This window comes from Nicotiana tabacum, chromosome 8 (genome assembly GCF_000715075.1).
Source record: "Nicotiana tabacum cultivar K326 chromosome 8, ASM71507v2, whole genome shotgun sequence".
Classification (NCBI taxonomy): domain Eukaryota; kingdom Viridiplantae; phylum Streptophyta; class Magnoliopsida; order Solanales; family Solanaceae; genus Nicotiana; species Nicotiana tabacum.
This window is the reverse complement of record NC_134087.1, coordinates 30558258-30569588: the sequence shown is the minus strand read 5'-3', so window position 1 is coordinate 30569588 and position 11331 is coordinate 30558258.

Below are 11331 nucleotides of genomic sequence, written 5' to 3'. Positions count from 1 at the left end.
ACAATAAGAAGGTGCGCCCCAGGAAATTTGAAGTGGGGCAGCAGGTATTGAAACGGATCCTCCCACATCAGATTGAGGCAAAAGGCAAGTTCGCCCCGAATTGGCAAGGGCCGTATGTCATGACCAGAGTATTATCCAACAGCGCTTTATGTCTGACAGATGTCGAAGGAAGATGCATCGACATGGCTATCAATTCTGATGCAGTCAAGAGATATTACGTGTAATTCTCTTTTGTTGTTTATTTGTCTGTCCGTACTTGGTGTTTATCGGATAATGAAATGATAGAGGCAATTCTTTCTTCTATCCAAACACTGTTACCCTTGCTTTACCCCTTTGAGCCTTACTTATTCTTTCATACCCCTCTCTTGAAATCATTAACAAAAATGAAAAATAATGAAAAAAGAGAGAAAAGAAGGAAAATAATAACAAAAAAAAGGAAGTTCGCAAAAGAAAAATAATGGAACCGAATGAACTACGTTCGGCCTCATTCCTCAAAGAGGATACGTAGGCGCCTCACGGCTCGGTCGTAATGTAACAAAAGTCAAAAATTCCCCGAGAAAAACTGGGGCAGAAGTTATGTTTAAAATTTTGAAAAAAAGAGAGAAGGTTTTGATTCCAAGAGTTGTAATGTTTCACCCATCAAAGTTATTTTGAATTTTTATATCCTTTCTTTTAAGTCCCACATAAAACCCATACTAATATCCCAGAAAAGACCTCCCGATCAGTATCCGAGAGGTGCCAAGACAGTCAAGTGAAAGTCGAGGATAACACGTTGGTCCCCGACCGAATAAGAATCATGAGCTGAAAGAATTGATAGCCATAAGAATTCCCAACAGAGAGAATCTTACCGGCAATACTCCAATCCCCGGCTGAGAGAAGCAAAATGAGAGAGTCTTATCGGTGAAAACCTTCACAGGCACCATAAGGCGACGGGAGCTGTGAGAACTGAGAGAGTCTTATCAGTGAAAACCCCTCGAAGGGCACTATGAGGCGACAAGATAGATTGGCGGAAGGAATCCGCATTTTGCAAAGAATTGGGACACCTATTTATCCCTAGCAAGTGAGGACATCAGAAAGATTGATCGACACAAATAGACTGGGTTGATTAATCCGGAATGCACGACATGATCGTTGGAATCGGTTATACCACCCAGATAAGTTCATTTCTTTTCTTTTCTCCAGCATTTGTTCAGAACGATTTTCTCTTTTTCTATCCTTTCATTTCTTTGTTTAAAAGACTTTCTCCAAAAATTTATTTTTTAGAAAGGTCTTTCAAAGCTTACTACCAACTGCCAAAATGGTACAATGCAAAATGAGAAGAGGACAGGCCAGAGACAAGGCAATAAGACAAAAGACGTTGGTTGCAAGGCCGAATAATATTGGTCTAAAATGGCAAGGAAAGCACGGGAAAGAACCGGAAAAACAACAAGTTGAAGAAATTGTGGGCTAAGTTCCAAGAGAATTCCTAGCAGAACTCCGACCGATTATCGACCAAAGTTCCGAGGTAGTCGGACAACGCAGAGCGGGAAGGGAGGAAAGGAAAATGCATTTTCAGCAAAATAACCCCCAGCAAGTTTCGAGAAACAGAACGGAGAAGTGATAAATGAAAAAACCATCCCCAGCAGAATGTTATCCCCAGCGAATAACATCATCCCAACAAGTTTTGGGAATGCCAAACAGGAATAAGGGAGGAACCATCCCCAACAGGAGTGGCACGACCACTCACCATGTTTTAAAACTAACAAATTTTCTTAGATTTGAAGCAGGAAAAGGAAGTCTTATTAATGGCGAAAAACATGCCACAAGGAAAAGCACCAGAACTGGGGCAGAAAATTTTCTGCCACCGTTGAAAATTTTCTCGGAGACACGAGGAAACAAATTCAAGTTATTACTTACCATTAGGCGCCCACCTGTATAACAAGGGAACACATTTCAGTTTTTCATTTCCTGTCCTAGGCGCCCACCAGTATAATGCGGGAATACATTTCTATCTTTTTATTTTATGTCCTCGGTCGCCCACCAGTATAATACGGGCATACATTTCTATCTTTGCATTTCATGTCCTCGGTCGCCCACCAGTATAATGCGGGCATACCTTTCAGTTTTTCATTTCCTGTTCTAGGCGCCCACCAGTATAATGCGGGAATACATTTCTGTCTTTTCATTTCATGTCCTCGGTCGCCCACCAGTATAATGCGGGCATACCTTTCAGTTTTTCATTTCCTGTTCTAGGCGCCCACCAGTATAATGCGGGAATACATTTCTGTCTTTTCATTTCATGTCCTCGGTCACCCACCAGTATAATGCGGGCATACCTTTCAGTTTTTCATTTCCTGTTCTAGGCGCCCACCAGTATAATGCGGGAATACATTTCTGTCTTTTCATTTCATGTCCTCGGTCGCCCACCAGTATAATGCGGGCATACCTTTCAGTTTTTCATTTCCTGTTCTAGGCGCCCACCAGTATAATGCGGGAATACATTTCTGTCTTTTCATTTCATGTCCTCGGTCGCCCACCAGTATAATGCGGGCATACCTTTCAGTTTTTCATTTCCTGTTCTAGGCGCCCACCAGTATAATGCGGGAATACATTTCCGTCTTTTCATTTCATGTCCCCGGTCGCCCACCAGTATAATGCGGGCATACCTTTCAGTTTTTCATTTCTTGTTCTAGGCGCCCACCAGTATAATGCGGGAATACATTTCTGTCTTTTCATTTTATGTCCTCGGTCGCCCACCAGTATAATGCGGGCATACCTTTCAGTTTTTCATTTCCTGTTCTAGGCGCCCACCAGTATAATGCGAGAATACATTTCTGTCTTTTCATTTCATGTCCTCGGTCGCCCACCAGTATAATACGGGCATACCTTTCAGTTTTTCATTTCCTGTTCTAGGCACCCACCAGTATAATGCGGGAATACATTTCTGTCTTTTCATTTCATGTCCTCGGTCGCCCACCAGTATAATGCGGGCATACATTTCAGTTTTTCATTTCCATGTCCTAGGCGCCCACCAGTATAATGCGGGAATACATTTCTATCTTTTTCATTTCATGTCCTCGGTCGCCCACCAGTATAATGCGGGCATACCTTTCAATTTTTCATTTCATGTCCTAGGCGGCAACCAGTATAATGCGGGCATACATTTCATATTTTTCACTCAGGCACCCACCTGTATAACGAGAGGAATACTTTTCAGTCTTATACTGCAAATCTTGAAATCAGTAACCCACCGGAATGCAGAAGGTTACAACAGGAATCCCCAGCAGAAAACAATAAAAAATCCCCAGCACCGGAAAGCAGAAGGTTGCAACAAGAGGTCCCAGCACAAATTCAAGCGCATGAGTCAAAAGGAAGAAAGACGCGTCTTGAAAGAAGCGGCCTATGAACATCAAATTATGCCCAGCATAACAAATCTGATGAAGAAAGCCGTATCCCCAGAGGAACCACCGAAAAGCTTAATGAAGGAGGCCATATCCCCAACGGACCGAACAAAATGATGAAAACTGGTATTCAGAAAAGCAAAAGGCCAGTTTCATCCCCAAGTTCTCGGAAGAAAGGCACCAGAAGAAGCACAAGCCGACAAGAAAGCAGGGCAACAAGAACGAGTTAAAGATAGATGAGATTTTATGATCCGTAGTCTAGCCTAGCCTCTTGTTTTCTTTTAATCACGGTGTAACAAGGAGATCGATAAGCAGTGGTAATAGCGTGCAACAGCAGTAACATTGCAGTCCCATGGTAGTCTCAGCTACCAAAACTTCCCGAACTACATTAACATAATTCCCCTTTAGCCGGGGATATGTAGGAAACCTTTGAAGCAAAGGTTCGGTTAAATCTTTTTCAAAAAAATGCTTCACACGGAGTACTCGGATGGGCAAAAATCGCTCGTTTTATCTTTGCACGAAAACCCTTCGTGTCTTCAGGCAAAGAGGGGCAGCTGTAAGCACGTGATTTTTGCCCTATGAAAGAATTACTCCCAAAAATTCAAAATAAAATAATTTTCCTTGTGTGCAATTTTTGTGTTCTTCGTGGCATTTCTGTGTAATTATTTGCATTTTTGTCTTTGCATGTTTATTTGTTAGGTTAATAAAAAATATAAAAAATATGTCGCATTTGCGTTTAGTATTTAATTAAGTTTGTTTACAAAATGAAAAAATCATAAAAATAATGTACTCTGCATTTTTAGCACTTAATGTCCAAATTGGGTGATTTTCTCGTTAGTCGCTATTTAATTGTGTGTTAACTGTTATTAAGAGTTAATTAGTATTTCCAGATAATTTTGGGTTTTATAATTTATTCTTAGCATTCTAGCTTTATTATTATTTAGGAAATTGAATAAATAGAAAAGGATAAAAATAGAAGAGATCGGATTGGGCCTTTTCTTCAATTGTAAGTCACAGGCCCAAGAGACCCAATCTTCCCAAACAACCCAGTCCATTTCGAACTGGGTCGACCCAGTCCATAACCCAAAAAGACCCAAACCCCATTTTCATTTTTTTTCTTTCATTTTTCATAAAAAAAAACAAAAAAACAAAACAAAAACAAAAATCAAAAGAAAAACCTAAGACTACCCGTAACCCCCCCCCCCTCTCTCTTCTTCTTCCTCTCTTTCTCTCCTTCTTCTCCAAATATTCTCCCATGGAAGCCCCTCCCCCTCACACCCCTTCTCCCTCACGTCACACACAGCACATATACACACACATACGCGACGCATACACACACAACTCGTCGATCTCCCTCTCTTGTCCGCCATGGTTGCGTCTTCAAGATCTTGCCACTGCGTCCGTTGCTTTGCTTCTTATTCCTCGTCACATGCTGCCCGCCATGGCTGCATATACAGCTCTTCAAAATGATCAAAAGATCCCATCACTGTTGTCCGCCATGGCTGCGTCTCCAAGCTCTTCAAACGAGCACGAGATCCTGTCGTATTGTTGCCCGTTGTTTCTTCTTCTCCACTGTCGCTGCTTTCGTTGCTGCCATGGCTGCGTCCGTGTTACAGCTGCTCGTTTCTTCTGTTTCTTCCAGCTTCGTCATCGTCCATGGCTGCAGCTGCTCGTCGCGGCTGCTGCTGCGTTTCGTCGTTATTGCTGTTGCCCATTGCTTCGCTTCTTCCAGCTTTGGCGCTGCTGCCCGCTGCTTCTTCTTCTTCAGCACCTTGCTGCCGTGCCGCTAATGTTTCAGCAGCGTGGCTGCTACTGCATCAACAACACGCTGCTAATGCTTCAGTTCCCATCGTCGCCAAACGCCCCTCCGTCGAGCTTCGTCTATTGTTTAAGTTTCCGGGCAGATTCGAGTCATTTTGATGCAATAATTGTTTCCGGACAGATTTGTTTTTGGTCGAGTTCGTCGTCGCTTCGATCCGGTTAGTAGATTTGAGTTTCATGTTGCCCGTATTTTTGTTTTGATATTCTCGGATCTAAAATCGTTAAATGTTCGATTCTTGTTTTGTTCATGTTTATCGTTGAATTAATTTTCTAGTTTGTTCATATGTTTTGTTGATTTAATTTTCAGATTCAAATGGAACTTTGATTAATTAGTTTTTCAGTTTATTTCATGTGCTTTTATTTATTTTTGTAAAAGAAATTGTTAGTTTAATTTTAATGTTGTTAGATTCAAGAAGAAAATTGTTAGTTTAATTCTAATGTTGTTAAATTCAAGTTGAAATTGTTAGTATGTAAAAGAATTTGTTAGCTTAATTTTCTTTTAATTGGTAAAAGAAATTGTTAGTTTAATTTTAATGTTGTTGGATTCAAAAGAAAATCGTTAGTTTAATTTTAATGTTGTTAGATTCAAGAAGAAAATTGTTAGTTTAATTCTAATGTTGTTAAATTCAAGTTGAAATTGTTAGTATGTAAAAGAATTTGTTAGCTTAATTTTCTTTTAATTGGTAAAAGAAATTGTTAGTTTAATTTTAATGTTGTTGGATTCAAAAGAAAATCGTTAGTTTAATTTTAATGTTGTTAGATTCAAAAAGAAAATTGTTAGTTTAAGTCTAATGTTGTTAAATTCAAGTTGAAATTGTTAGTATGTAAAAGAATTTGTTAGCTTAATTTTAGTTTAATTTGTAAAAGAAATTGTTAGTTTAATTTTAATGTTGTTAGATTCAAATTGAAATTGTTAGTATGTAAAAGAAATTGTTAGCTTAATTTTAGTTTAATTTATAAAAGAAATTGTTAGTTTGATTTTAATGTTGTTAGATTCGAATTGAAATTTAATTAATTGTTTTTCAGTTTATTTCATGTGTTTTATTTGTTTTTGTAAAAGAAATCGTTAGTTTAATTTTTATGTTGTTATAATCAATTGAAATTTAATTACTTATTTTGGTTTGTTTCATATTAATTTCATTTATTTTTGTAAAAGAAATTGTTAGTTCAATTTTAGTTTAGTTTGTAAAAGAAATTGTTAGTTTAATTTTAATATGGTTAGATTCAAGTTGAATTTCAATCGATTATTTCTTCTTCGGTTTATTTTTATTCGTTTAAAAGAATTAAGTTGGAATATAGAAATATGTTAGTTTAATCGCTTGAATCATCCGTCTTTGTTTGAGTAGCTTAGATTAAATTCGTGCTCATCTTTTGGTTGAAGTTCGTTCTTAATCCGGTGATTTAATGTGAAATATATGTGTTGTTAAAAATGTCGTTCAGTCAAAATAATTCCGATTGTTGATTTGTTGTTCATAGTTTAAGTTTGAATTTGTTGATTGAACTGGATTAAGGATTGGTTATAGCTGGTAATTTAATTTTAAGTTCTTAGATAATTTTGAAGTTGAACAGATTTTTGAATCGGGGCGTAACAGTAGTTTTAGGGGTAAAGCGGGAATTAACCAAGTACAGATTAATTAATTATGGTGGGGACCAGACATAATGATAAAAACAAAAAGGAAAATGTGGGTAATAATGTCTTCTTTTCAAAAAGAGGGAACACGGGGGTCCACTTTGACTACTTTTCATAAAGAGGGAACACGGGGGGTCCACGTTGACTACTTTTACTAAAGTAAAAGAGTGGGTAATAATAAAAGTTAAAGGGTGCACCTAGTGGAAGAATATTGGGTCTTGCTTTGGGTATATAAGAGACTCATTTGACACTTAAAAGGGGAGAATTTTTTGGGAGAGATAAAAAATTTCAGAACTAAAGAGGAGATAAGAACATACTTTTAATCTTGAAGAAGAGGATTTCTAAAATATCTGAATACTATTTTCCGTATATTCCTGAGTGTGATTTATGCCTACTGTTTGCTTCCGGGATTTTCAATTGGTTTCTTGAGTTAACTGTTGGTCCTTTGTTATTGCTTTATTGGGTGGTTGCTGGAATTTCTGTTCGGTTTTCAAGTTTACTACTGGGTTTCAGACTGTTGATTGTTTGTTGTTGCCGCGCTGTTGCTACTGCTGCTGATCCTATTCTTCCTTTCTTTGTATTCAAATACCAGGTACATTACTCTGAATCATTTCAACATATGTATTGAAGATGAAATGAAATGGCCGGAAGATTTAAGTTTTTTTTAATTATAGAATATTCGCATTTTAGTTAAATATTCATTATGTGTCTCATGTTATGTAAATGGTAGAAGTATTTATTATGTGAAGTATTAAACTGTGGGACTAGTGGATGGGTGTCAGTATGAACACCATAAGTATTAGTTTCGGCTTTGTTAATTTTTTAGCTTAAAATCGCATTCAAATCGTTAGTAAATATTCAATACGGGAAACCGACTTAATTTGAGGGAAGGTTAGTAAACTCTAGATTTGAATTTGCAAATTTTGAAATAGAAGCAATTTGAGTTTTTTTTTCTATCTTTAAATTTTGTTAATAACAAAGGCCCGCAAATATTAGGCAAACATAATAGGCCAATAATTTTGTAGAATCTGCAGGCTTACAAAATTTTTTTGTTTTTTTTATTATTATTATTTTATTTTTTTCGTCATTTATTCAGTTTTTTTAAAAAAAAAAACTTGAAAAAGAAATTTGTAAAAAATAAAAAAAAAATATTTTTTTTACAAAATATTTTCATTTTTTAAGAAAAAAAAACTGAAATGATTTTTAATGGGTGATTTAACGTTGCAAGGCTAAGAGCATTAATCCATTAGGTGCGAGTTTGAGCAAGATGAGTCAACGTTTAAGTTTAATAAACTTTTTAATAAGCTTTAGTAATTATGGTTAAATTTAGTTTTAAATGGTTTTGAATAACTAATTTCAATAGTTTTTTTATAACAATGTAAGCTTTAAGTTAGCTATAATCAGGATCTTTTGATTTTTAATTGTCGAACTTCGTAAATTTTTTACAATTTCGAATTTTTTTATTTATTTTTAGTAAAATTCCTTTCTATTAATATTTGTCTTAACCTAGCAATTAGTATGTTATGTGTTATTATTTTTAAGCTCGTAATTAATTAGGATTTTCTTTCTTTATTTTAGAGACTAATTTTAATAGGAAAATGTAGTCGCTTTAGGATTTGTCCTCTTAAAATAAATGAGATGAGCCTTGCCTAGTAAAATGTATAGATTGTGGGGCCCTCACAAATGTATGCATTAAATACTTAGAACATCGGAGTTGGCCGTCTAGAGAAATTTTACGGCCTTTCCCAAAACAACAATACGCTAGTCGTTCTAGGCGTGTCTTTAACAAATCATTTTCTTAAATATGGGTGTGCATTTATGTAACCCAAATCCAAATCTCAACGGAGTCGAAATGTGTCGATAACCATGGGTGCATTGATTGCGACGTGGTCTGAAATACGTTTTCACAATGTTGCAATTCTCCGTAAAATAATAACAATAAATAAATAATAATAAAAGCGGTTAAGGGTTAAAATTTGCACATAAGTTCATAATTGTATAAAATCAGATAATCAAATAGAATATGACAGTTGAGCGACCGTGCTAGAACCACGGAACTCGGGAATGCCTAACACCTTCTCCCGGGTTAACAGAATTCCTTATCCGGATTTCTGGTGCGCAGACTGTTAAATAGAGTCATTCTTTTCCTCGATTCGGGATTAAATTGGTGACTTGGGACACCCTAAATCTCCCAAGTGGCGACTCTGAAATAAATAAACAAATCCCGTTTCGATTGTCCTTTAATTGGAAAAACTCCCTCTGCGCCCCTGCGGGTGCCGGAAAAAGGAGGTGTGACAGCTCTGGCGACTCTGCTGGGGAATTTTACCCAGAACCACTGGTTCAGGGTTCAGAATTCGAGCTTAGATAAATTGTTATATTTGGCTTTATCTGATTTTTACATGTTTGAGCCTAATATGCTATATGCTGCTTTTACCGCTTTGATATTATCTAAACTGTATATAAACTGTGCCGAAACCCTTCTCTTCTTACCTCCGGGGATGTGCTTACTGGTTGAGACTCCCTATTCTGTTAGTGTCATACCTTGAAATAAGAAAGAGGCCGGACAAGTTACTAAGTCGGATGGCCCTTTGGTTCCCGGAAAGTTGCCCCCTCCTCGATTCGAGTTGTCCGCTCGGGTACACAGTCTAGAACACTGACTCAGGTTTTGAACATAGAATAACATGACTTCATTCCGGATCCCTAGTAGGAACGATTATTTGCATCATGCTGCATTTGACTTAGGGGACTCAACAAAGGGGTTGGGTCCGTCTAGGACTAGCAACCTGAAATGAAAAGACCATCCTGATGCATCCTATTTGTGCTGTGCATTTATTTGTTCCGAACCCGCATGTTGACCGGTTTTTGAATCTCGGGAACGTTGGAAAATTGGAAAAAAAAGGAGAAAAATAGAGAAATAACAGTTAGGGAGTTAATTGATTGTTTTAGAAAAACCCAGTGTCCAAGTACTGTCGGAACTCTGCCAAAAAAAATTTTTAAAAAATATTTTACTTTTAAAATTGTTTGTTTACCCAAAAAAGCAGAAAGTGTGTAGGAAAGATTCCTTTATTTTAGTTTGCTTTGTTTTCAAAAAAACGGAAAGGAAAAATAGTTTATTTTGCTAAAAAAAAGGGAAAAAATATGTTTGTTTTCAAAATTAGTTAGTTTATTTCTCGAACTACGCGGGTTTGATTCTCACCGGATGTGAGATACGTAGGCAACCCTCATCGGGTCCAACCTCCCCTTTTTGCTAAAATAACCAAAAACAAACAAATAAATAAAAAACATGTCAAAATTTTAATTTTGTCATAAAGAAGTCGGGTGACGCTGTTTTGTCAAAACATAGCCGAATGTTCCCGAAAGGGACGCCGAAAGGCTGACTTTGCATAAACAGCCACCTTTGGGTCATTTTTTAGTATTTTTTGTCTAGTTGACCCACACAGCCTTAAAAATCTTCGTCCCCGAGGCGCTGAAGGGCCGTGTTTGCAACACCAGCTTTTTATTGTAATTTGAAAAAAAAAAGAGTCAGCGGTCAGGTGAATACCGTTTGGGTTTTTAGTCAAAAATAAGTCGAGCCAGCTTCGGCCGCGTCTTAAACCGTTCTTGCCGAAATAGCCTTAGAGTATCTTTTAGTTGTCGAAAGGCTATTTTCGTAAAAGAACGAACAAGTTTGTAAAGTGTCACAAAATAATCCTCCCCGACCTCAAAATTCATGTGAAATTTGGAAGGGGCCACATTTGCAAAAAATAAACCCAGTTTGTTTTAATATGAAAATTGAAAAAAAATGTTTATTATTGTTTATCTTTTATTGGTCCGAACTATGCAAGGTCTGATTCATGCGGGGTCATGATACGTAGGCAATCTCCATAAGATTCGACCACAACAAAAAATGAAAAAAAATGAAAAAAAAATGAAAAATAAATGATGAAAAATCGAAGAAAAAAAAAGAAAAAAAAAAGATGTTGTTAATAATGAGGACCGACTGAGTCCATTCTAACCTGTTTTGTTTTGAATCGCAAAGAAAGTTAAGGTGGTTGGTTTGTGGTAAGCCGGACAATGACACCCAGAATATCGCGCGGAATCCTTTACCTGCACATCATGATACACACTGTGCGGGGATCAGGCCTGATGACAGAAGCACTCGAATCCTATTGGGGAATTGTTGACTAAGGTTGATGATATTGAAGTTGGCAATGGTCTGGACAATACTGATGCGAAGCTCAGTGGCTAAGATGTCAATTTTGATAAAGTGGGAGGACGCTCCGTTCCTTGGTTAGCAAGAGAGAAGCTTTTGGTGTCTTATTTTGTTGTCATTTCTGTTGTCCGGATTATTAGGGTTGTAATTCGGATATTGTCTTGTGTCAAACTTTCTTATCTTTCCATTTTGTCATAGCGGTTAGTTTAAGTTTTGTCCAGGTTGTTTTAGGATTTTATTCTGGTTTGTTTTTGTTTGTTTTGTTGTTCAAACCATTTCACCGTTAGTCTAATGCAAAATCCGGTCTT